Source organism: Mirounga angustirostris, unplaced genomic scaffold, assembly GCF_029215605.1.
Source record: "Mirounga angustirostris isolate CCGP_5_RB_7025 unplaced genomic scaffold, mMirAng1.0.hap1 SCAF_12, whole genome shotgun sequence".
Taxonomy (NCBI): Eukaryota; Metazoa; Chordata; class Mammalia; order Carnivora; family Phocidae; genus Mirounga; species Mirounga angustirostris.
Window position 1 is genome coordinate 27,493,658 of NW_026991720.1, and position 23,388 is coordinate 27,517,045.

A 23,388-nucleotide genomic window follows, 5' to 3' on the forward strand; every position below is an offset into this window, starting at 1 on the left:
TTTAAGCACCCACTGCAATATCTTTCCTACTCTCTCCTTCATCTCTATATCCCCTACCACTGTGAGTGCCCCTTCAACATGGGAGTAGTTATGATGACCAGACTGCAATTACTTCTCCTCTGGTCCCCTGCCTCCCATCTTGCCCCACTTCATTGTCCCCAGTAATGCTCCCAAGTGGTCTTCTAATAATCTCAATCTGTTTATATCCCACCCCTCGTCTTAAAATTCTTAAAAATCTCTCCACAGTTTTCAGGATGAAGTTCAAAATGTACTAGTTTCTCTACAGTCTGCCCTTGGGCTCACCTTGCACAATTCCTCACTTGTACCCTTCCCTGCACCCACACTAACTGGCTTGTCTGCCCTGAATGGGTCACTCAGCTTCAGGTTCACTGTCCCTGCACATACCTTTGCATTATATAGAATGTTCTTTTCTACTTTTTTCTTTTATTAATCCTTATGTTCTAACCTCCCTTGTCTGGAATGTAGGCCCTTTGTGGATGGAGACTATCATTTGTTCATCTCCACACCAAGTGCTCTGTTCATTACTCTGCTGCAAAACTTCAGACACTTTCCTCCATTTTCCATAATGTCAATGCAATTCTCAGTATCTACAACTATATTGTAAATGCATTGAAAACACAGATTTTATGATTAATAGCAGCTAGTATGATAACTAAGTAAATGTCTTTAGTATTTGTTGAATGGAAGAGAAGGAAAGAGAAATGAAGAAAGGAAAATAAAGAGCAGCAGAACCCAAATGCTGCTTGTCTCCATGTGCAGCATGAACTCATAGTGGGATTCAGCACTTTGCCCTTAAAATGCTGTTCATGCCAGAAAGCATAAGTGAATAAAACGTTTTATAGTGTTGTTTGGAAAATTTTTGGAGAACATAAAGGAGAGACTTTATAACACAAAACACTTGGTAAACTTCATAAAAGTCACGATTTGATCTTTTTGTTTTTCCCCTCTGCTCCAAGAAGACACAGCAATCCTTAACATACATGCACATAAAACATAGCATCAAAATATATGAGGCAAAAACTGATAGAATTACAAGGCGAAATAGATTAACCCATTATTATAGTTGAAGACTTCAACACTGCTCTATTCAGAAACGGACAGATCCAGCAGGCAGGAAATCAGTAAGGACATAGTTGAACTCAAAACACTATCAATCAACTGGACATAATGGACATCTATAGAGTACTTCATCCAGCAATAGCAGAATATACATTCTTCTCAAAGCCACATGGAGCATTCACCAAGATAGACCACATTGTAGGCCATAAAATGCACTTTAGCAAATTTAAAAGAGTGGAAATTATACAATGTCTATCTACTCTCAGATCATAATGGAATTAAACAAGAAATCAGTAACAGAAAGATAGCTGGAAAATCCCCAAATACTTAGCAATTAAACAACATACTTCTAAATAATGCATGGGTCAAAGAAAAAAACTCAAAAGAAATTTAAAAATATTTTGAGATAAATAAAAATGAACACATAACTTTTTTTTAAAGATTTTATTTATTTATTTGACAGAGAGAGAGAGACAGGGGAGAGGGAACACAAACAAGGGGAGTGGGAGAGGGAGAAGCGGGCTTCCTGCTGAGCAAGGAGCCCAACTCGGGGCTCTATCCCAGGACCCCGGGATCATGACCTGAGCTGAAGGCAGTCGCTTAATGACTGAGCCATCCAGGCACCCCAATGAACACATAACTTATCAAAATTTGGGGATCCTGAGAAAGCAGTGCTTAGAGGGAAATTTATAGCATTGGATGCATATATCAATAAGAAGCAGATAAACCCACATCATGGAACTTGGCAAAGATTCAGGACTTAGAGACACCCATTACTACACAAGATGGGGATGAAACATGGGGCTGAAAACAAAAAGAATTGGTTAAAAGCCTCTTTGAGAGTCAATTAGGCCTAATGATCCTTTCTTCCATTTCCAGTAGTTTAACCCTACCAAGAAACTGGAAATTTTCTTTGTAGAGAGTCAATCTCAAAAATACCAGGGATAACAGCAGATAGGGAAGAGCGACTGCAATAAAATGGTAAATGATAAACTAATAATAAAGACTGTATATGGACACTTGAACTCCCACCCCACTGCTACTTGCTGTGTGAGCATTCAAAGTCAAATATATGCTTTCCCTTTTTCCTGGATAAATATTAACAGAATTCTTCTCTGGAGAAACTGAAGTGTTCTGAAGAAAAGACCCATGGATGCTATCCTAGCGGGAGAGCAGATTCACTCTAGATGATTCAAATGAAGAGACATTAATGAAGGAACTACTTATACTCTGTACATGAACAAATGAGGAATGTTGAGTCACCTAGCAACTAGCAACAGTAAGAAGTCATTATATCCCCAGAGTTAAAGACACAATGGAGGGAAATGAAGGCTAGTGAAGAGTAAAACAGTGCAACAGAGCCCTCTCGGCGTAAACTGAAGTGTGGAGAGTTACAGATACTGCTAGAGACCCCTTGCTGAAGCAGAGGAAAATACCCTGAGTCTGATTGTTTAGGGAGCCCTGGTGTGTAGTTCTCAGGGTCAGCCTCTGGGGACACAGAATGGGAAGGGAAGAATAGCAAAAAGACATGACAAGGAACAGTGCACGAAAAATATCTAGCAAAGATATTGATACTTGGAGGTTTTCTAATGCAACCTCTGTGCTCCAATTTTAACACTCCAGAAGTCTGCTAAAGTGAACTTCCAGGTAGCTCTGTAGTGCCACATTCGTAAATATGGTTGGTCAGTCAAGGATTACCCAACAGTTTGATAAGGTCTCCAACTTAAAAGACAGTTGAAAGACAAATCAACCAAATACTTAGTCAAAAATAAGAAACTCCAGAGGAAAAAAAAAACAGGGGACTTTGAAAACAGTATATTTAAGTCTGTATTCTCAGAGAATTGATTATATTTCATTCATAAAACAAAACCAGAATATTTTTAAAGCAGCAATAGAAACATCGAGCTTTCAGAAATGAAAAATACAAAAAATAAATCAATAAAAGAGTTACAAAGTCAGGAAATAATTGAGAAAGTGGAGCAAAAAGGCAAAGAAATTTAAAGGAAGAGAGGACATTAGATGATAAATCAATGAGCTCTAACATCTGACTCATAAGAGTTCCCAAAAGAGTGAAAAAAGAAAAAGAGAGGGCAGGAAATTTTCAAAGAATTTATCCAATAACATCTGCATCACTGAAGAATGTGTGACTTCAGAGGGAAAGGATCATTGAGAGTCCGATGCAACAAACATGATTTCAGACCACCAGGGATAACAGGAATTTGCTAAAATCCTTTAGAGGTCAAAAAAATTGATATTCAAGGAACTGAGGGCAAAGTGGCATTAGACTTCTCAACAGCAACATCGGAAGTTAGAAGACAGTGGAAAGGGTATCTTCAAAATTATGAGGGAAAAATGATTTTTAATTTAGAATTCTGGACCCATCCAAGTGATTTGTCAAGAGTGACAATAGGAAACCACACTTTCAGACATTTAAAGTCTCAAAAACTTTTTTTTTTTTTTTTGCCGTGTCTTAGTTGTTAATGAAGGATGTATGTGTATGTTACCAAATCAATATATTCTACTAAATTGGGATCTCCAGGTAAGGAGAAAGAGGAAAGGTAAAGTCCCAGGTTGACAGCTGTGCCATTAGACCTAGAGAGCAACCAGCCTGGATTGAATGAAGAGGAGAGAGTTTCCTAGGATGAGTGTCTAAAAAAAAGGGACCTAATTATCTGGTGTCCCTAGTCATAGTGACTAAAATGGCCTTAACATTCCCCTCAGCTTGATTAAACTTTAGACAGTCTTCCTGATTATGGGCCCCTGACTGCCCTTTTCTTAGAGCATTTACTTTAGAAACCTTGCAATTATAAATTCTTCCTCTGCCCCTTTGAGATATAAATCTTCTCCTAGATTTGCCAGTTGTACAACCCAGGAATATCTTCCTCAGTGACTTGGGACCTTTGAAATGTAATCATCAAGTAAGTTAGGGCCCCTGTCTCCTAGTCTCTGTGGAAGAGTAGGAGCCTAACTTTGTTAGGTGCCAGTTAACAGATGTCCTAATCATATTGACAGTCTCTCAGCTAATGTCCACCAGCATTTTCCCACTAGCTCGCTTACCCCAGTACCTTAAAACCAACCACTTTCTGTTTTAGAGGAGTTGAGTTCACCCTATCTCCCCTACTGTAAGAGTCCTAAGTAGTCTCCACACCCAGGGTGGAGCCCAGGGCGGGGCTTGAACTCGTGACCCCGAGATCAAGACCTGAGCCAAAATCAAGAGTCAGATGTCCAACTGAATGAGCCAGGAGTGCCTGTGCCTGTGATGGAATAGACTGTGAGTGCATGTTCCACTAAGAGCAGCCCAGACCTGGAAACGGAGCTATCTCTATGATGGCTATGCCCAAGACCTGCTGTTGTTTTCACTTTTTGATGTCTTCGTTCAGATCATATGGTGTAGAAACAGTACATATTTGTAAATAAATTGCCTGTGATTCTAGATTCCTTCTATGTATGTGACTTGTTTTCATCTCAGATTTATAACTCTCCTGGAAGAGAAGGTGGACTTGAATTCAGACAACTTTGGTCCCTTAGGAAACCCATAAGATAATTTTTCAGTATGTTTGTTTTCCTGTTTGATACAGTGCTAAACCTCAGTGTGGCAGAATACTGTACAACAGAGAGTTATTTTTTGATTTTACAGTGTTTGGATTTTAGTAATTGAAGGGATCTCTAAAATGAGTGTAACCATTCATATCCTTTTTAAATTCCTTAAGGATATTTTTACTGATTTTGAATTTAATTTTATGATTTTGAGTACTTAAGATACCTTGACTCTGGGTAGCTTTTGAAGATAAAATGCGTGCCTTCATGGTTATTGAAGGGCAAAGGGTGTACTGGATAGGGAGTGGGCTGGGGTAAGCCTTCAAACTTCTCAGTCTGCAAGCTCTTGGCAAAGGTTTTTTGTTTGTTTTTGACGGCTGAGTGATTCAAGCTGACTATGGCCCTGATGACCTTGTAGTAGATTCTACACGTTAGAGCTGGAAGGAGCCATACAAGTCATCTAGTCCAATCCCCTCCTATTTACAGATGAGAAAACCAAGATCCAAGGAAGCATAGCTACTTGTTCTATACCTAGTAAAATATTTTATTCACTATGTACATTACCAAAAATACCTTCATAACCTACACTTACAAGTAAGGGCTAGGTATCTCTTCAGGTTCCCTATCACCAGAGGCATGCTCAGCCCTGCAGGCCACCTCCCACCATCAGGCTCATTGATATCTGAAAGCCATTATTCTCATGCCATTTACATTCCCTCTTCCATTCACCCTCTACAGCCTTCCCCTTCTGTATGTTATTCCACAGATGCGAATTGACTAATCTGATAAATTAGTAATCGACCTGCTAATGCGGAAGATGAAAGGCCCGAATAGGAAAAGATTCCTCTATATGTTAACGCTTGGCAGAAATTTCTGAGCAGGCCACTGTTGTCCTTGCTCCAAACATTTTTGGAGTGTTACCACAAATTAAGCCTTACCCTGAGAAGACTTTCCTTTCCTTTCCGGTGCTTCAAGCTCTACCCAAAGAGCTCAGGGTCCCTTGCTTTGGCCTAGGTTCTAGTTTGGGTAAATGATCCTACTTTCCCTTTCTTAGGGGATTATAGTCATAAAATGTTTGTGTGAATGATGCCTTTGTCTCTGAGACTCCAGAACTCAAGCATAACCTCTCTCCATACCTCTGAGCTACCTCTGAAGATTCCCACTGTGGTTATCTTTTCCCCTTACATGAGGATTTTCTTTTGATATATTTATTCAACTGTGAACAGACCAGTATGTTCAAGGGTTTGCTGGATCAGATTCAAAGTGAGTAGTCCTCAGATGCTTTCTGAAAGAGTTCAAGAGTTCACGGCATAATTAGGGAAATGACAACTGTATGTATGACCAAGTACACAGTGCCTTAAGTGTCTTATGAGACTTTATGCAGGACAAGTATTGCTCAATGGTTAAGAGCATGGACTCTGGGGCAAGAGAATCCTGGGTTCAGATCCTGGCTGAGTCCATTACTAGCTATGTGACTTTGGGAAAATTACTTAAACTCACTGTGCCTCAGTTTTCCCACCTATAAAGTGGAGGATAAAAATAGTACACATTCCAGGGTTGTAGAAATTATGTAACCAAATGCATATAAAGTTACAATAAGAATTATGTATTCTAGGGGCACTGGGGTGGTTCAGTTGTTAAGCATCTGACTCTTGGTTTCAGCTCAGGCCATGATCTCAGGATCTGAGATCTAGCCTTGCATGGGTCTCAGCATGGAGTCTGCTTGGGATTCTCTCTCTCTCTCTCTGTCCCTTTTCCCCCAACCCCCATTCGCACACACTTTCTTTCTCTCTCTCTCAAATAAATAAATAAATCTTAAAAATCTTAAAAAGAGAATTATGTATTCTAAATTATAATATGTATTCTATATATTCTAGAATTATATATTCTAAATTGTAATATCACACACATATATAATTTCATGCTTAAAAAAGCATTTACTATGGTTAACTCATTTAGTTCTCACTTTGTTTCAGCTCAACAAATATAAGTTGAGTAGCTACCTAAGTTCTCTCCTGGACTCTGGTGATGGCTAAGATTAACAAGACAAGGTTTGTGATGTTAAGGGGTTAAGGGTTCTGCCAAGGCAAACAACACTTCATGCCTCTCTTGATTGATTTTAATCCTCTGAATCACCACTGACTCTCTGAGCCTTGTAGACAGTGAATATGAGGAATCAGATTGATAATGGAGTCTTCCCTCAAGTGATCCACACTTCCCATGTGAGCACAAGGACCCTTCTCTTTACACAACTTTACCTCTGAATGATTTCAATATACTTTTCCCCCTCTGCTATAATTCCTGAAGTAGGCAGTTTAGAAAATTGATTTCTGTAAGTCCTAATGTTTAACTAGTATGACCAGGAGCACATTTTCATAGAAAGAGATGATTAACTTGATTTCATTTTCACATGACTATCCTGTGATAAGTTGAATTCCTAAAATAAAAACATGTGTCATTTTCCTTCCAGAGGGCAGCTATTAGGTGCTCAGCTAGACTTTTCCCTTAATAACAGCATTTCCTCACCCTCAGAATCGCCACCCTGATGACTAAGAAAAAGTCCCTTGGATTAAACAGAACATGAGTTAGCAAAGAATTTTTAGCAGAATCTGCTACCAAGGTGGCAGTTTGGCCTCTCCTGATATATGTAAGCTTTGCAAACAGAGGTTTACGCAGCACAAAAGAAAAAGAAGTGTAGATTTTAGTCATATGGTTTAAGAATCTGAAACCCAGAGCCAGTTACTAGGGAGAACTAGAGGAATGATATAAAAATATAGTAAAAGTCTGTGATAAAATATTTGGCTATACAATGGATTATGTTCTATCAAAAGAAAATCATGTCCCTCATGTTAGTCTGATATATCATTAAGTCACGGGGAGCAAACAGAATGGATTTGCTGCCTGAGGCTCTGAGAGGCTGAGGACAGTAGAACATGAACAACTGATGTGTCTTCTTGGAGCCTGAGTGTGCTCATTGCTGCCACAGAGATAGCACAATAACCAAAGCAAAGTCTCTGACACATAGTAAGCACTAAAAAAATAATATTATTACATTTTGTTTTTACATCATAATGGTGTGTTTAATTGACTGAAGGTTTTTTTTTATTATAATGTGGGCTCATAATTTATTAACCAGAAATCTCTTTTCCCAATCAATGGTGAAGCATTTATTAGAGGCCACAAAATGACAAAGATAATCCTCATCTCAAAGCTTTTAAATTATGTAATTATTAGATAATTTTCAATTTGTTTGGATAAAAAAATCTCAATATGCATTCAAGCAAAAAGGGCGTTTGTAGAAAGAATCTAAGCATATTTGTAGGAAGAATATCAGTCATCGTTCTCAATCTAAATGAATAATACCATTTAATAATGTCATATCTACAGCATGGAAAGGTGGAGGCCACATCTGTGATCCTTGGTATTATCACCTACAGGGGCTTCCAAGGAAGCAGAGTTAATCCCAGTGACAGAGGGAAAATGAGGGGGGAAGACAACTGAGGGCAGGAGGGTAGCCAAGCCAACCTTCCAATGTCAGGATAAGGAAAATATTTTTAGAGAAGTAGCAATGGAGAGAGGATGAGGAAAAGGGAAGGTACAAAAAGAATAAGCAAAAGGAAAGAGAAAGAATGCTAATTGTCAGTGATTCTGGGATATTATTTTACAGAATGCAGTGAATTCATTCATGATAGCTGTCCTATAGTTGCTTTATGTGGGTAGAAAGTTAAATACTACTTTGCATGAACAGCATTGTAATACTAGTCAGATTTCTTTGATGATTTATTCTCAACTTGACTAACATAGCCTGGCATGTGAGAAACTGTTCTCTCAGCAGCTGTAAATTTTCTAAAAGTTTCATTTCATCTTAGGGAGAAAATTAAGTGTCCGTTCCAATAGCAATAAGAAAGAATAAATCCCATTTTAAGCACATATTTCTTGCTGTGAGCTTATAAATACAATTTTTACTAGCCTGTTTCTTTTTTTCCTGTGAATTAATTTTGGGTTGCTACTTTAAGATATTCAGAGGAGGCACAGACCCAGATAAAGAAAAGCAAAAAAGGATGATGTATCAGAGACAGTTTCTTCTCTTAAAATCATCCATATTTGTATGTCATGGCTGATCTCCATCGATGCTTAGCAAATTGGTCAACTGTGGCTGTATTGACAATCTTGTGCTTAAACTACTACTGTTTTATCATGACTGTTAGCTTTGTCCTTAGGCTCCTGGCAGCACAGGGCGAACTTTTATTTCCAAGCATCTGCTCACCACTTAATTCATAATTAGCATTCTGGAGACAGCCAGAGCCGGTAGCTGTATTTTTAATTAGCACTTTGGACAAGCATATAAATGATGAAACCTCATTTATGACTGACGTCTCTGCAGAAAGGATGATTTCTGGTGGTGTTCACATCTTTCATCGGTGATTGATAAGTCACAAACCAGTATAGTTTTGCTGTAATAACTAAGATAATGAATTTTCCTATTGTATTTCTTTTTCTTTGTTTCCTTCTCAATTTTGGGGACACTTCAGTCTAGACCTTTGCATAAAGTGGGCTTAAATGCTGAGAATGTAAGTTCATGTTTATATCCTGAGAATTGCATTACACTGGCAATAATGTTTCTATTACATTTCAAAGTTTAAACCTTCAGTGACAGCACTTTAATATCCCTTTGGATGTCCCTAAAGGGTCAGTGCTCATGGGTGTCTTGCTTGCTGTAGATTACTGCAAGTCGAAAGAGGGAGCCAAACTGACCCCATACCTGGAAGTTTCTCTTCCTGTCTCAAAAGGAAAAGTTAGTATCTATTTTCCTTTTCATCCTGTCAACCTAAACAATGAAATAAACTAAGGCAAATTCAAAATTGTCCAAAAAAGAGAAGTTTCTTCAGGAAATAGAAGAGGAATTGCAAATTGAAACACACAAACTGTGTGTTTGTAGATACATAGTAAGCACTAAAGCTCTTCTTGAAGAGTTTGGAGAGTTTAGATAATGAACACCAAACATAATGATGCTGACTGATGGCCTCAAGGGAGGCGTGGTGACCCACTCCACAGATATGAAGGGGAAGCCACTTTTAGAAGTGGTTCTCGTGGTCATCTGCTGGACACAGGGTCCAGTCCAAGGCCAGTCTCCTGAGCATCACCGTGCAATGGCGTGGGCCACAGGAAGATGAAGGCGGAGATGGACAGGAATGCATCTACAAGCCAAGGAAATGTCGTGAGAGCATCGATGCACGTGTGGGGGTAAACATGCAACGTTCTGTTGAGAGATACGGAAGTCTGTGAGTTAATAGAATTGTTAAAGTCAAAACCAAATGGAAACCAGCCCTGAAAAACTCCTGAGCAGATAAAACCAGTGTAGTCATATAAACAAAGCTTAATTTAGTCTGTTTTGCAAGGCTAACTTGACCTGGATCAGTTTTGCTTGTGCCTCTGGAAATCATAAGAGAAACTCAGACTGTTTCCCAAGGTTGATTGGAGGTAACCACTGATCAATTCATTATCACTGAAGAAGATCCTAATATTATAAACTCTACCGAACTCTCCTCTCTTTACATTTCCTGCCCAGAAGTGCAGCCTACACCAAACCCTCAAAGGACTCCCAGTAGCTCGCTACAGTTCGTGTGTTTCAATTTGCAATTCCTCTTCTATTTCCTGAAGAAACTTCTCTTTTTTGGACAATTTTGAATTTACCTTAGTTTATTTCATTGTTTAGGTTGACAGGATGAAAAGGAAAATCGATACTAACTTTTCCTTTTGAGACAGGAAGAGAAACTTCCAGGTATGGGGTCAGTTTGGCTCCCTCTTTTATGGAACACATCTTTCTGGTTATGATTTTGGTTCTGAAAACCATTTTTCTCTCCGTTCTGTATAAGAAATACACATAGGTTATCATTGGAATGCCTCTAACCTGGACTCAGGACTGTCAGACCCCCAAAGCGCTGTCCTGTTGCTAAACCTTGGGGGTGGGGAGTGGATAGGAATGGCTCTTCAGCTCCAGGACAAAGTGTTACTTTGCCCTCCAGGCCTTTTGGCATAGAATATATTTATACACTTGCGCTAATACCGAAGTTTAACTCTCTCCGTCCAGTAATTTGTTCTGTTCCTTTATATAGCAGGAAGAATTTTAGATCTATCTTTCTTACTTTAAACTCATTTCCCCCACTTTCCCACTGGGTTTTAAGTTAAAAAGACAACCACTTTTCTATTTTCGTAGGTTTGTATCTGGAGCAAGTACACAGTGCTTCTATTTCAACTCTGAGATTTTTTTTTCAAAAGAAACATTTTTAAGAAAAATTTTCCCGCTGGAGTAAATGATTTATCAGCCAGGCAGAAGAGCAAGGTAATTGCTCATATTAAATCTCAGAACATTCAAAATTCTAATGTGCCTCTGAAGTTTAGCTCTTAGAACTTTAGGTAGTGGTCAAATACCTAACAGGAAGCAATACTATATAAGCAAAAGGCTTTCTACTTCTAGGGTTTAAACAGTAATGGACTTTGAAGAAGCATGTTGGAAATTCATGTTTAGATGCTATCTCTAGATAAGTATTCGGTTTCTTGAGGTATGCTCATTAAAAATTCTTATTTTACAGTATTTGCATGAATAGGTATGCCCTAGTATATATGCCCATTTACACACACACACACACACACACACAACCTTTTCTCCAGAATTTTATTTCCTTTACTATACAGATACACGTGGAATATTTTAAGTAAAATGTATCAAGGAGTCAGAATCAGTGCTCAGATTACTTTTGTATAACCAGCTAACAAACTAACAACCCTCACATAAAAGAAGGCTACAACTACAGAAGAGACTCACTATATCCAGAATGAAATGTATATTATGGATTTCATTGCAAAAATACTCTTATGAAGGCCATAATTACTTTAAAATCTATCTTTGAGTTTTAGACTGGTTAATCACCAACTGTTCTCCCAGTTACTCACCAAAAATAATAAAAGCTTTGATGCAATGTTTATCAAATATTTAGAACCAGAGGATCTTAATATGAAAAGAGCAATTATTAGAATCATCAGAGAAATTTTTAAAAGAATATTACACCACAAAAATGGTAATAGTTACAAGGTATAATTATATCCGTTTGTCTCCCAGGAACCCTGTTCAGAATGAATGAGGAAAGAATACATATTTAGCTCAGAAATAGAAGACAACACCTATTCCTTTGCCCCTAATGTTATTTCTTCTTTCATTGATAGTAAAACATAAGTAACTAATACTTTGCTCATAAGTGGCAACATTTTAACATTTTCTTTTATTTTTTTTTTTACATTTTAACTTTTCACTTCTTAGTGTGGTCCCTGGTTGTGCTTGGGAATAAATAAAGGTCTTTAGAACTAAGAAGAGAAAGGAACTGGAAGCTGTTAAGATTCTTAAATATGAAAGTATAAAAAGGTGCAAGGAACCCACAGTGTAAGTCAGAGAAAGTTATTACTTGAGAGAACATTACAAAATAGGAGACCACCTAGCAGAGTTGGCACCAGGGAAAATGAGGAAGTGCATGTCTTTATGTTCTGTTCATCTCCTGGCCATGTATACTCAGGCTTCCTCCCTCAAATGCTCCTCCCTGCCAACCTTTTCATAGTCCTTTCTAACTGAAAAGTATTTCCTTTCTTCTATCATCTCAGAACTCTGCAATACAGAACTTGCCAAATTGCTCTGTGTTAACAACAAAAATATCTAAGCATCAAATATGTGCAAGAAACTAAGTGCATAAAAATGACCTGTTCCAGGTCCCATGTTTAGTGGTATTAGGATTTCCATTTATTCCTCCAATAGAAGGGATTTCTGGACATATTAAAACAGTAAAACTTTGGGAGCTTTTTAGGGGATAGATACCAAAAGGTATAGCCTTACAACTTTCCTTGAATCACACTGTTCATATATATCTGCTAATTTTATGTAGCTTTATCCATGACAGACTTTGAGAACACACACACACACACACAAAATCAGATGGCTTTATGGTCTTCCAATCACCAGTGTTTGTTTTTTTATTATACTGAGGAAAAAATCTGGATTCTCAGGCAGGTTGAAAGAGTTGTGGATTAATAAGATTTTTTTTTTCATCCTGTAAATTGATCTTTAATTTCTTTTTTGATGTTCCCACATAGAAATATTTGTTCTCCATTTTAAGGACATAATGACTTCAAATACTTAGCCTGTTCAGCTTGACTTCTAAGAATCACTGCACACATACCCACACCTAATTGGAGGTAATTTAAGGACTAATAGGAGATATGCCTTAGAACTTGAAGATGGCAATAAAAACTTACTTTCATTTTCAATCAGCTGGAACTGAAAAAATTGAAAATATGTATAAATAAGCCATTATAAAAAATTTACCTATTTATCATTGAAATTGTTTTCAAAATTTTGGAATTGACAATTTTAGAGATGATGTGCTTGATTCATGCTCTTAAACTAATTCAACAAGTATATTAACATGATAGCTCTTTAGCCTTTGTTATGGCTTCATCCAGTGAAAACATTCTCTCCACCCAGTCTTCTTATGCTGTCTTACAAACCATTCTATTCAAATTCCTACATACAACACCCTCTTATATACAGTACCATGCAAGTTTGAAAATCACAGTCATCTTTTGACACCCTAGACCAGTATTTCAAAGAGAAAGTTTAGGGTATGGGATGGAGTGAGATTAATAGGCAACAACCATAAAAGTTTTTTTCTCCCGGAGGGGGGTACATTAGAGCTATAGAATCCAAGAATTGTCAGTCAACAGAAATCTTTCCATGACATAACTGATTTGCTGCAAGCAATAGAGTGTTGTTGAAAGAGCTCTGGACAAGAAGAAGACACTTACTGTTCATTCCTCCAAACAATGTGGGACCCTGGGCAAGTTGGCTTCTTCATGAGAGACTAGAGTGTGTTCTCTAAGGTCTCTTCCAATTCCACAGATCTATGATTTTTTCCAAGCTTATGAAAGAAGTACTACTCATACTTAGCTGTTAAAAATTATTAGGAGAGGGGCATCTGGGGTGGTTCAGTACGTTAAGTGTTAGACTCTTGATTTCAGCTCAGGTCATGATCTCAGGGTTATGAGATTGAGCCCCGCTCAGCATGGAGCCCACTTGGGATTCTCTCTCTCCTTCTCCCTCTGCCCCTCCCCCCTCTAAAAGACCAACAAATATACAACAAATTATTAGGACAATACTTATTTCTTTATAGGTGTCTTCAGTGAGAACTCCAGAGACCACATGACAGGGTTGAATGACAGATAACAATATTTTTTTTTATCAGATTACAGATTAACATAATAGTGATTTAAAATGAAAACTAATTCCGTCTTTCCTTTTCCACACTGCTCTCTCAGTATGCTATGTTAATTCCAGTTACCCACCACAACTTCTGCTTCCAGCTACGGCAGACTAGCTTATAGCAGACCAATCATTCTCCCAAGAAAAACAAAGAAGGTGAAAAGCTGGATTAAAACACGCACATACATTATCTGTTTGAAGACATTAGAGATTCCAAGGTAGCAAGGATTTGAGGGCCAGGCTGCTGAAGAGACGGAAAAGTGAGTGCATGCAACACTTAGTGCTGCTTTTCCCCTCAGGCATCTGCCAGTTTGTAAATGATGGTTGAAATCTGACCAGAGCTTTGAGACAAAAATGGAATTCAGAGATAACTAAGGAGGACAGACCTAGTTAACAACCCAGGATTTCAGTTGTAACTCCTGAGGAATAACTCCGTAATAGTAAGGACAAACCAGAAATAGACTGGCTCACACACAGGCTAAAGTCTGCTTCACACTAGCTCAATTTCAACTTGAGACTGGATTAAGGTGAATTTCCTTTATCCTAACTACCTACTAGAAGCCAAATGTCTCTAGAACTTTTCATACCCTATGTGCAGCATTCATTTATAACTTTACCAAGCTATAGGAAACAAGAACTAGGAAAAAAAAATAAGATACTAGTAAAGATCTTTAGCAATTTCAGTTATTGGAGTTATCAAATCCCCACCTTTTGTTAACCTGTGAGTACCCTAGTGCCCTCATTCTCCCTAGGACCTCCAATGTATTCAAGGTGATGCGAGGTAATTTCACATAATAATTCATGCTAATATATGAGGAGAAGTTTTCTTCCATTTCATTTAACTCTCTCATAAATCTTCATAGTGCCTCAAGGAAAATAACTAATTAGTTGTATAACCCCAAAGAGATAGTGGGAATTTCAGGCTATGGAGGAGACAGGAATGTTGGTAAAATGGCAATATATGAGGGCAGTATTTTGGGGGACAGGAAAGGCACCATGGAAATCTAATAATGGCTTTATGCAGGCAGCTATTCAGCCTGCCTACATGAAGGTAAATTGTTAGCAAGCATAATTAACCATTGGCCCCTATGATTTTGTTTCTGTTTGATCTGTGCACACCATAGCTACTCTATACCTCAAGCCTCTCTTTTGTATTTCATGCAGTTCTGTTGTTTTAAAACATTGATGAGATATGATGTACTTTCAGTGAAGCACCTGTAAATCTATCAAATCTGCCACAGTCAATATCAAATCCACCAGGCATGATTGCTGCCATAAGAAATGCAGATTACTTTCTGTTGGCTATGCTTGGATGAAGACAGACCTTGTTTAAGGAATCTAGGAATCTGAGAAGATGAAGGGCAAAGGGCTCTTGGTTTTATTTTTTAGAAAAAGGAGATATGACATAAAATAATATTTTTTTTTAAGATTTTTTATTTATTTATTTGACAGAGAGAGACATAGAAGAGAGGGAACACAAGCGGGGGGGGGGAGAGGGAGAAGCAGACTCCCCACTGAGCAGGGAGCCTGATGCGGGGCTCGATCCCAGGACCCTGGGATCACGACCTGAGCCGAAGGCAGACGCTTAACGACTGAGCCACCCAGGCGCCCCATAAAATAATATTTCTAAGTCCAGTAAAGGAAGAGAGCTTTTTAAAATTAATTAATTAATTTATTTATTTATTTTTGGTAAGTCATAGTGTTGAAAGGTATAACAAAATAAGAGGGAAAACAAGAAATTCAGTTGGAAGATTGAATAGTTGGGTCCAATAGAGCTATTGTCGTGTCAGTGTTGACATTACAAATTCCCATCTTTGGGTGTTTAAAAAATCCAGTTAGACCTAAAACAAAATACACTAGACTCTAGCCAGCAAGCAATTTCAAAAAAAATTGAATAATATACCTTTAATAATTTTTAACTCTAGGCCTTACAAATTGCTCTATCACCATACCACCCTGAATGTTTCCAACCTCATTTACCTGGGATTGAACTTGATTTCTTTCAGACACAGGTTTGGTATATACAAGTAGGACAAAAATGCTCTTCAAAGACACTTTAATATGGATAGATGTAGACACTGAGCTTCATTACTACTGTCAGGGGATAGTACCTTTAAAATAGTCACCAGTGTGTATCGTTTGAATTAAGCAGTTTTACTAAATACCTTATAAGTACTGAACTTCATTTAAGTAACGCTTAGCATTTTGAAGAGCTGAAATTAAGGTTGTAAATCAAGATTTCAATAGGCAATATTAGGTAAGTATAATAGTCCCAGTGCTAACGCAGAGGCCAGCACAACGTTGGTGCTCAAGTGCTGTACCGAATCAACCAACCCTGCCTTTTTCCAGCATTGCTACATAAATGTTGCAGAGTTTTATTGATTTTGTCTGAGAGACAGAGAATAGAAAAAGATGGGAGAAGACAACAGAATGGTTATTGAAGAGATAGTAAAAGAAAGAACCAGAAAAATAAAGTGGGGAACAGAGGAGATGAGCAGACACAGGCGACCCAGAGCAGACTCATATCAAGATTTACAACTTAGTGGACATTATGCTGCTCTCAGTGTACCATACATTTAACTGTTAATCGTTAATTTAACAAATAATCACCAAACACCTAATATAAGCCAGGAACAACAACAGTAATACTGTGGGATACAAGGAAAGCCACAAAAAACTAAAACACTCAATGACAGTATCATATAGGTCAGACATGTTTGGAGTTCTAAGGTGTTTACATTATTTGAGAGGATGATAGAGACTTTTTATTGATTTCAGACTAGATGAAGCTAATAGCTCATGATAGAAAGTTTAAAATAACTACGAACAGAATTGGATTGTGGTATATATTCTCCAAATTTGTAGTTAAAAGAGATGGAATAAAAAAACATAATCCAAAGAGGGGGAAAAGCAAGAAAGGAGGAAAAAGCAACATTAAAAGCAAAATTAAGACCACAGAAATAAATTCAAATATATCAATAATTATCATGGATATAAATGGATAAATGCTTCAGTTGAAAAACTGGCAGATTGAACCAGTTAGTTTTTTTTTTCCTCAGACTAGATTTAAAAACACACATATAGGCAACTTACTATATCTTATCGATAAGAAGTACATCTAAAACATAATGATCCAAAAGTTCTGAAAACCAAAAAATAGAAAAAGATTCTAACCAACCAAAAGCTGGTGTACTTTAATATCAGTATCATACAAAGAAAATTTAAAAGTCAAGAGTAGAAAAAGATATTCCTAACAAAATGAAAATTAGTATACTTACATTAACATACAGAGAAAGCTGAAAGACAAAAAAAAAATTATTAAAGATAAACAAGGGGTGCCTGAGTCGCCCAGTGTTTAAGTGTCCAACTCTTGATTTTGGCTCAGGTCATGATCTCAGGGTCCTGGGATGGAGCTCCCTGTTCAGTGGGGAGTCTGTCTCCCTCTCCCTCTGTCCCTTCCCCTGCTCATACACTGTCTCTCTCTCTCTCTCTCTCTCTCAAATAAATAAATAAATCTTTTAAAAAAAGATAAACAAGATCAGAGTATAATTTTTAAAAGTATTAATACACCATATTTTAAACTTGGATGTATCAAATAATGAAGCTTCAAAATATACTAAGCAAGAATTGACAGATCTGCAAAAGAAATAGACAAATCCAAAGCATAATGGGACATTTAGTCATATTTGTCAGTACTTGATGAATCAAGTGTACAAAAAAATCATACCTTTATTAAAAATGTAGACTAATGGTCCTATGCTTAAGTGTCATTGTAGTTGTGTGTTTTCACAAAACATAACTAATTGCAAGAGACTTGTACAAATACACTCTGGACAGAAGTAAACAAATAAACAGACACAGACAAGACAGTGCCATATCAGACACAATTCACTTAATTAATAGTTGTTGGAAAATGGAGTTGGCATAATTTACAATTTGGTCAACATTCATAGAGGCTGAATACCATAGATGTAAGGTGCACTATGACCACAAGAAGTTTTTTCATACTTTGCAAATAGTTTTGTATTTTAGCTAGGAAGATTAGTTACCAGAGCCAAAGTTGGTTTTAACAAGTAAACTTTTTATGTATGTACATTCAAAGAATCTCTTACATAAGCTTTCTGGGGCCTATTCATTTTGCAGATAAGAATAAAAGCTGTAACAAGATTCTTCATGTCATGTATTCACATGGGATGCACAATCTTTATATACTCTCCAATTTCTTTAAGACAAAAGGAGGACTTGCATCAGGGCCACATTGGTGAGGAAGTTCCAAATGGAGGAGATCCCATCCTCAGGTGTCTTCTATTTCATCTCCCTGTTCAGCTTCAGCTCAAGCCCTTCATCTGAAATGTCATGGCTCTGCCTCGTTGGGCTTCCAGTTGACACTCTACTCACTTCACTGCCTGGCACTTTGACAGTTTTAACTTCTCTGAACATCAGTTACTTTCTATGTAGAATGGAAGTCATAGTATCTAAATGATTCATTGTTGTGAATTTTAAGTGAGACGTATTCAAAAAGCTTTACCCAGAGATATCAGCATTCTTCTCTCTTCCTCCTACCACCACCACCTTGCTCCTCTTACTCCTAATACCCCAGGACTTATCTTTTGACTCATTACCCTTATCAGCAAGAGAATAGATAAGAGGCTAAGACTGATGTTCTCCGTGTGATGTCATGTTATATGCTCACCCTAACTTAGGCACCTACTCTTCATTCCCTTGGTGTCTCTGCTATGGGTTATAGTCTGGGTAACTTAGATGCCAAGCTTACCAGCCAGGGAAGCCGCATTATGCTTTAATTTCTATGGCCAATGCTGTTGTTATTGCATTGTTTTGTGTTCACTGAATACCAGATCACTATTATTATCATCATCATTGCAACTGATGACAATAATAAAACAATCTCTTAGGCTTTTGCACACAATGTCAACTCTCCTCAGGCTGTTTGGCTGTTTCTGCCCTATTTTCTCAGTTTGATCTAAAACAGATCCTGAGTTGTCTCTTAGTTGATAATATCTTTCCTAACTCATTTGATTTCAGTCATTTTTCCCTCTCCAGATTTTAAATGATGAACAAGTTCTGTACAGACTCTTCTCAGAACTGATTTAGTTTAGATTCAGTAGCAATCTTGCAGGATCATGGAGAGACTGCTAAGTTTAATGCCACAATCATCTCAGCTCCTACAGAGTATTCATTTCATTGTCAGCTGGTGGGAACAGGCAATTGCTGTGCTCTAAGGCTGATTCCCTTCAGTAATGAAGCAAGGCACTGGGACATTTTCATTTCTGAATTCCAAGTGAGTACATATTGTCATTTCAGATGCTATTCTAAGAGCTATCATTTGCTGGAGTGCATCTGGTACCACATTTATTTACAGCATTCTAATTTTTCTTTAAAACTTAGGGAAAGTAGGAAGAAACTGGGGTATCGATTTTGGATATGTAGAGCTCAGCTAGAAAGATAGCATCAAGTTGTATTCCCCAAGGGAAAAATGCTCAATTTCTCATCATTTCTGAAACTGAAGACAGCATTAGAAACAATAATTGAAAATAAGTAATGGACAATCAGCCAGAGGGTTTATTTGATAGCAAAGAGATGTTGGAGTCCCAGGGAGAGAAAATCAAGTTGTAAGAGAGGCGAAGTGCTACCATGCAGTAATAATGGAAAATTGTGCAACTTTTGACTTTGATTCTGAAACATTTCTTACCCTGCTCTAAATGAGATGGTGAGCACTATTATCTTGTTAAAAAAAATAAAGGAAAAGAAAATGAAAAATTGTGTAAGATAATAATTGCCTTGCCCTGAGAAAAAACCATAAAGCAAAGGAATATTGTAACACAATATTGAAAAGTGAATTTAATATGGTTAAACAAGTAATTGAAGATATAAAAGACAACCACAAATCAGAAATTCAAAAACTCTGAAATTGTCAACAACTGTATATGATGTTAGATAAAAGTAGAGTAACATTTTTAAGAAGTTCAAGGGAGAATGTGTGGTCCAGGAGTTTTATATGCTGTCCTTCAATTTTCACAGCTATAGAAAACTCATTTTAACCATGTAAGAACTCAGGGAATATTGCATTCACAAGTTCTTTCTTCCTGAGGAATCTGCTAGAGAACAGTCTTCATCCAATCAAGAGGTAATTTTAGCCAAAATGCTTCTAGTGTGTATTTTTGCATATATTTAATTGTACATCTAAGAGTAAAATAAAGATAAGATTAGAATGTAAATGCTAAGTCCTCTGAATAAATAGAAATATCACAACTAAAAAATGAGAGAGGAAGGTATAAAGCTAACAACTGTATAAAATGTATAAGGAAAACATAAAGCACTTATGAAATATATTTAAACAAATGGAAAGGTATTCCATTTTCTTAGAAAGGAAGGATGACAAGATCATCAATCCAAGATAAAAATAAGACCCAAATAAAAATACCAGGTTTTTTAAAAAACAGAATTAGATAAATTGAATCTGAAGTTCATATGAAAAAAATCAATCAAGCTCTGATAGTTATAAAGAGGGGTAAAGGAAGAAAAGGGCAATGGGAAGTGAGGAGGCCAGCACTAGTAGATTCTAAAACATACTATGTAGCCTACATATGCATCTTAAATCACTGGGGAAAAGATAATTCAACAAATTATATTGGGTTAACTGGAGAAATGTTGGAAAAAAATTAAGTTGGATCCTTATCTCAAACCATATACAAGAATAAATTTCTCAGGGTGCCTGAGTGGCTTAGTTGGTTAAGCATCTGACTCTTGATTTCTACTTGGGTCCTGATCTCAGGGTCCTGAGCTCGAGCTCCAAGAGGGGCTCTGTGCTCAGTGGGGAGTCTGCTTGGATTCTCTCTCTCTCTCTCCCTCAGCCCCTCCCCACTGTGCTCTCTCTCTCCCTCTCTCTCTTTCTCAAATAATGTTAAAATCTTAAAAAAAGAATAAACTCCTCTGATTTATCAGAGATCTGAATATTTTAAATAATGAAAATGAAAAAGAAACTATACATGTACTTAACAAAAAAGGAATTCCTCTATAAAATGGAAAAACTTTCCTAATTATGCCTAAACCTTACCTTGAAATTATTAGGGAAAAGATTGATAAATTTGCCCTCAAAAATCTGTAAGACAAAGAAAAAACAAAACTAAATTAAAAAGAACTATAAAAGATTTATAAAGTACAGGGAAAGATTTGCCTTGCCTCTATTATCTTTCTTCATCTCAATTTGATCTAAAATGGTTTTGAGAAGGGAGAGAAAAATGAAACAAGATGAAACCAGAGGGGGAGACAGACCATAAGAGACTCTTAATCTCAGGAAACAAACTGAGGGTTGCTGGAGTGGAGGGGGGTGGGAGGGATGGGGTGGCTGGGTGATGGACACTGGGGAGGGTATGTGCAATGGTGAGCACTGTGAATTGTGTAAGACTGATGAATCACAGATCTGTACACCTGCAACAAGTAATACATTATGTTAATAAAAAAAATTTTTTTTAATGGTTTTAAGTAAGGAGGCTGGATAAAATGATGTCTAAAATCCCTTTAATCTCAGTATTTTAGAATTCTGGTATGCATGGACTACCTAAAAGAGAAAAGTTATATTCTTAGAATGAATCTTGGTCTCTCTTTTTTCTTTCTGATAATCTACTTCTGTTTAATCTCTTTGCCCAATCATAAACTATAGGACGTATTCCTACTCTTCCTTCTTTTTGTGTGGCACTCACTGATAGACTTCACTCTTCATTCCTCTCAATATGATGATCATGCCATCGGCCCATAAGCAGCTACTCAAGCCTCATGAATTAGAATTTCTGTTTCCTCATGTCTTTTAGCGTCCAGGAACTTTGGAACTTCAGAGTGAACAGACAACAGCTGATTAAGGTCCCTGGGTTTGTGGAGTGCAGGGTAATATAGTTAATTCAGAGAACTTTAGCCTGGGGAAAGGTGGTAGGAAAGGACAATATCCAGTAACAGGAAGTAAGTTCCATGACCTTTGACTCTGTGTTTATAGATGGTAATTGGTGATTAGGAAGTGTAAGAGGGTGAAGAGACACAGGTGAAAAGAAGCACTATTTCTATCAGAAATTAGTTTTGTCAGTGATAATGACTGTAGTTACAAGAGCTTTCATGAAGGAAAAAAGGAAGCTAATTATATTTTTTCCTAGATAAATATACAACTTTTAGCTATTTGTAATATATTTATTCCAAAATTTTTTGAGTTTGCTTAAAATAAAAGATGCATTTACAAAGAAAAAAACCATAATGGTGTATGAGATTGAGGATAATTATACGTAATACCTTGGGTATAAACAGTTTAAAGGTTATGTGCTCATATTAGGCGTGATATTGTAAAAGCAAAAGCCAAAAAAGAGGAGAGAAATATATTGAGTTATGTAATTCTCATTGTCATTTAAAAGTAAGCACATCCTGGCGTGCCTGGGTGGCTCAAATGGTTAAACGTCCGACTCTTGATTTTGGCTCAGGTCATGATCTCAGGATTGTGAGATCAAGCCCTGTGTCGGGCTCTGCACTAGGCATGGGGCCTCCCTCTCCCTCTGCCCCTTCTACCCCATTCTTCTCTTAAAAAAAAATAAGAAAAAGAAAAATAAGCATATCTCTTTTTTTTTGAAGTAATAGTTCTACTTTTATTTATTTATTTATTTATTTATTTATTTATTTATTTATTTATGGAACATCTTTTTAGGAGAGAGAGTGTTTTTTTTCCCTATTGTTAAATTCTTTGAGAAGTTTGTTTATTGGAAGGATCCTTATATGGGAACAGGGAAGGAAACATTAACAGTGGGTCTGTGACTAGTTTCCTCTTTCCTCAGGGCTTCCTGAGGTAAGATTGACCTGAACTTTTACAATGACTTATGGAATATACAGCTAAAAGACAAATGAGAGTTTAACAGGAATACTTTCCGAAGGGTATACGTGGTTTATCTATTTTCTTATTAATAAATCTGAAATTTATGGAATTCTGTGCTGTAGCTGTGATGAAGAATAGGATTTAATTATGTAGCTAGAACAGATCTATGTGATTAATGAGATATATAAGAGATCCCAAGCTCAGTGGTTTTCCTGTGTTTGGCTGACACCTAATAGATGGCATAATTCTGAAACCAAATGAACCCAGGTGCAGAAAAGTGTCCTCTAAGAGCTGCATCTGATATTTGGAGCTTCATAGATGCTGCTTGTATTATTGCTTTGATTTTTTTGCTAATCATTAATCATTAATAAAGCTTGAGGCTGCGAAAGACTCGTATTTCACTGATTGATAATTCAGGCCTTTGTGATTGTGCAGAATACTGAACAGTATAAGCAACAGCATCTCCCACTTTCTTTTAGAAAGGATGCTGCCACTTTCTTCCCTTAACTATTCCTTATAGACGACCTTCATAGCTGCTGAAGAGCCAACACAGTGAAAGCAAACTGTTTCTATAAGGACTCAAGTATGTGGCTTCTTGGAG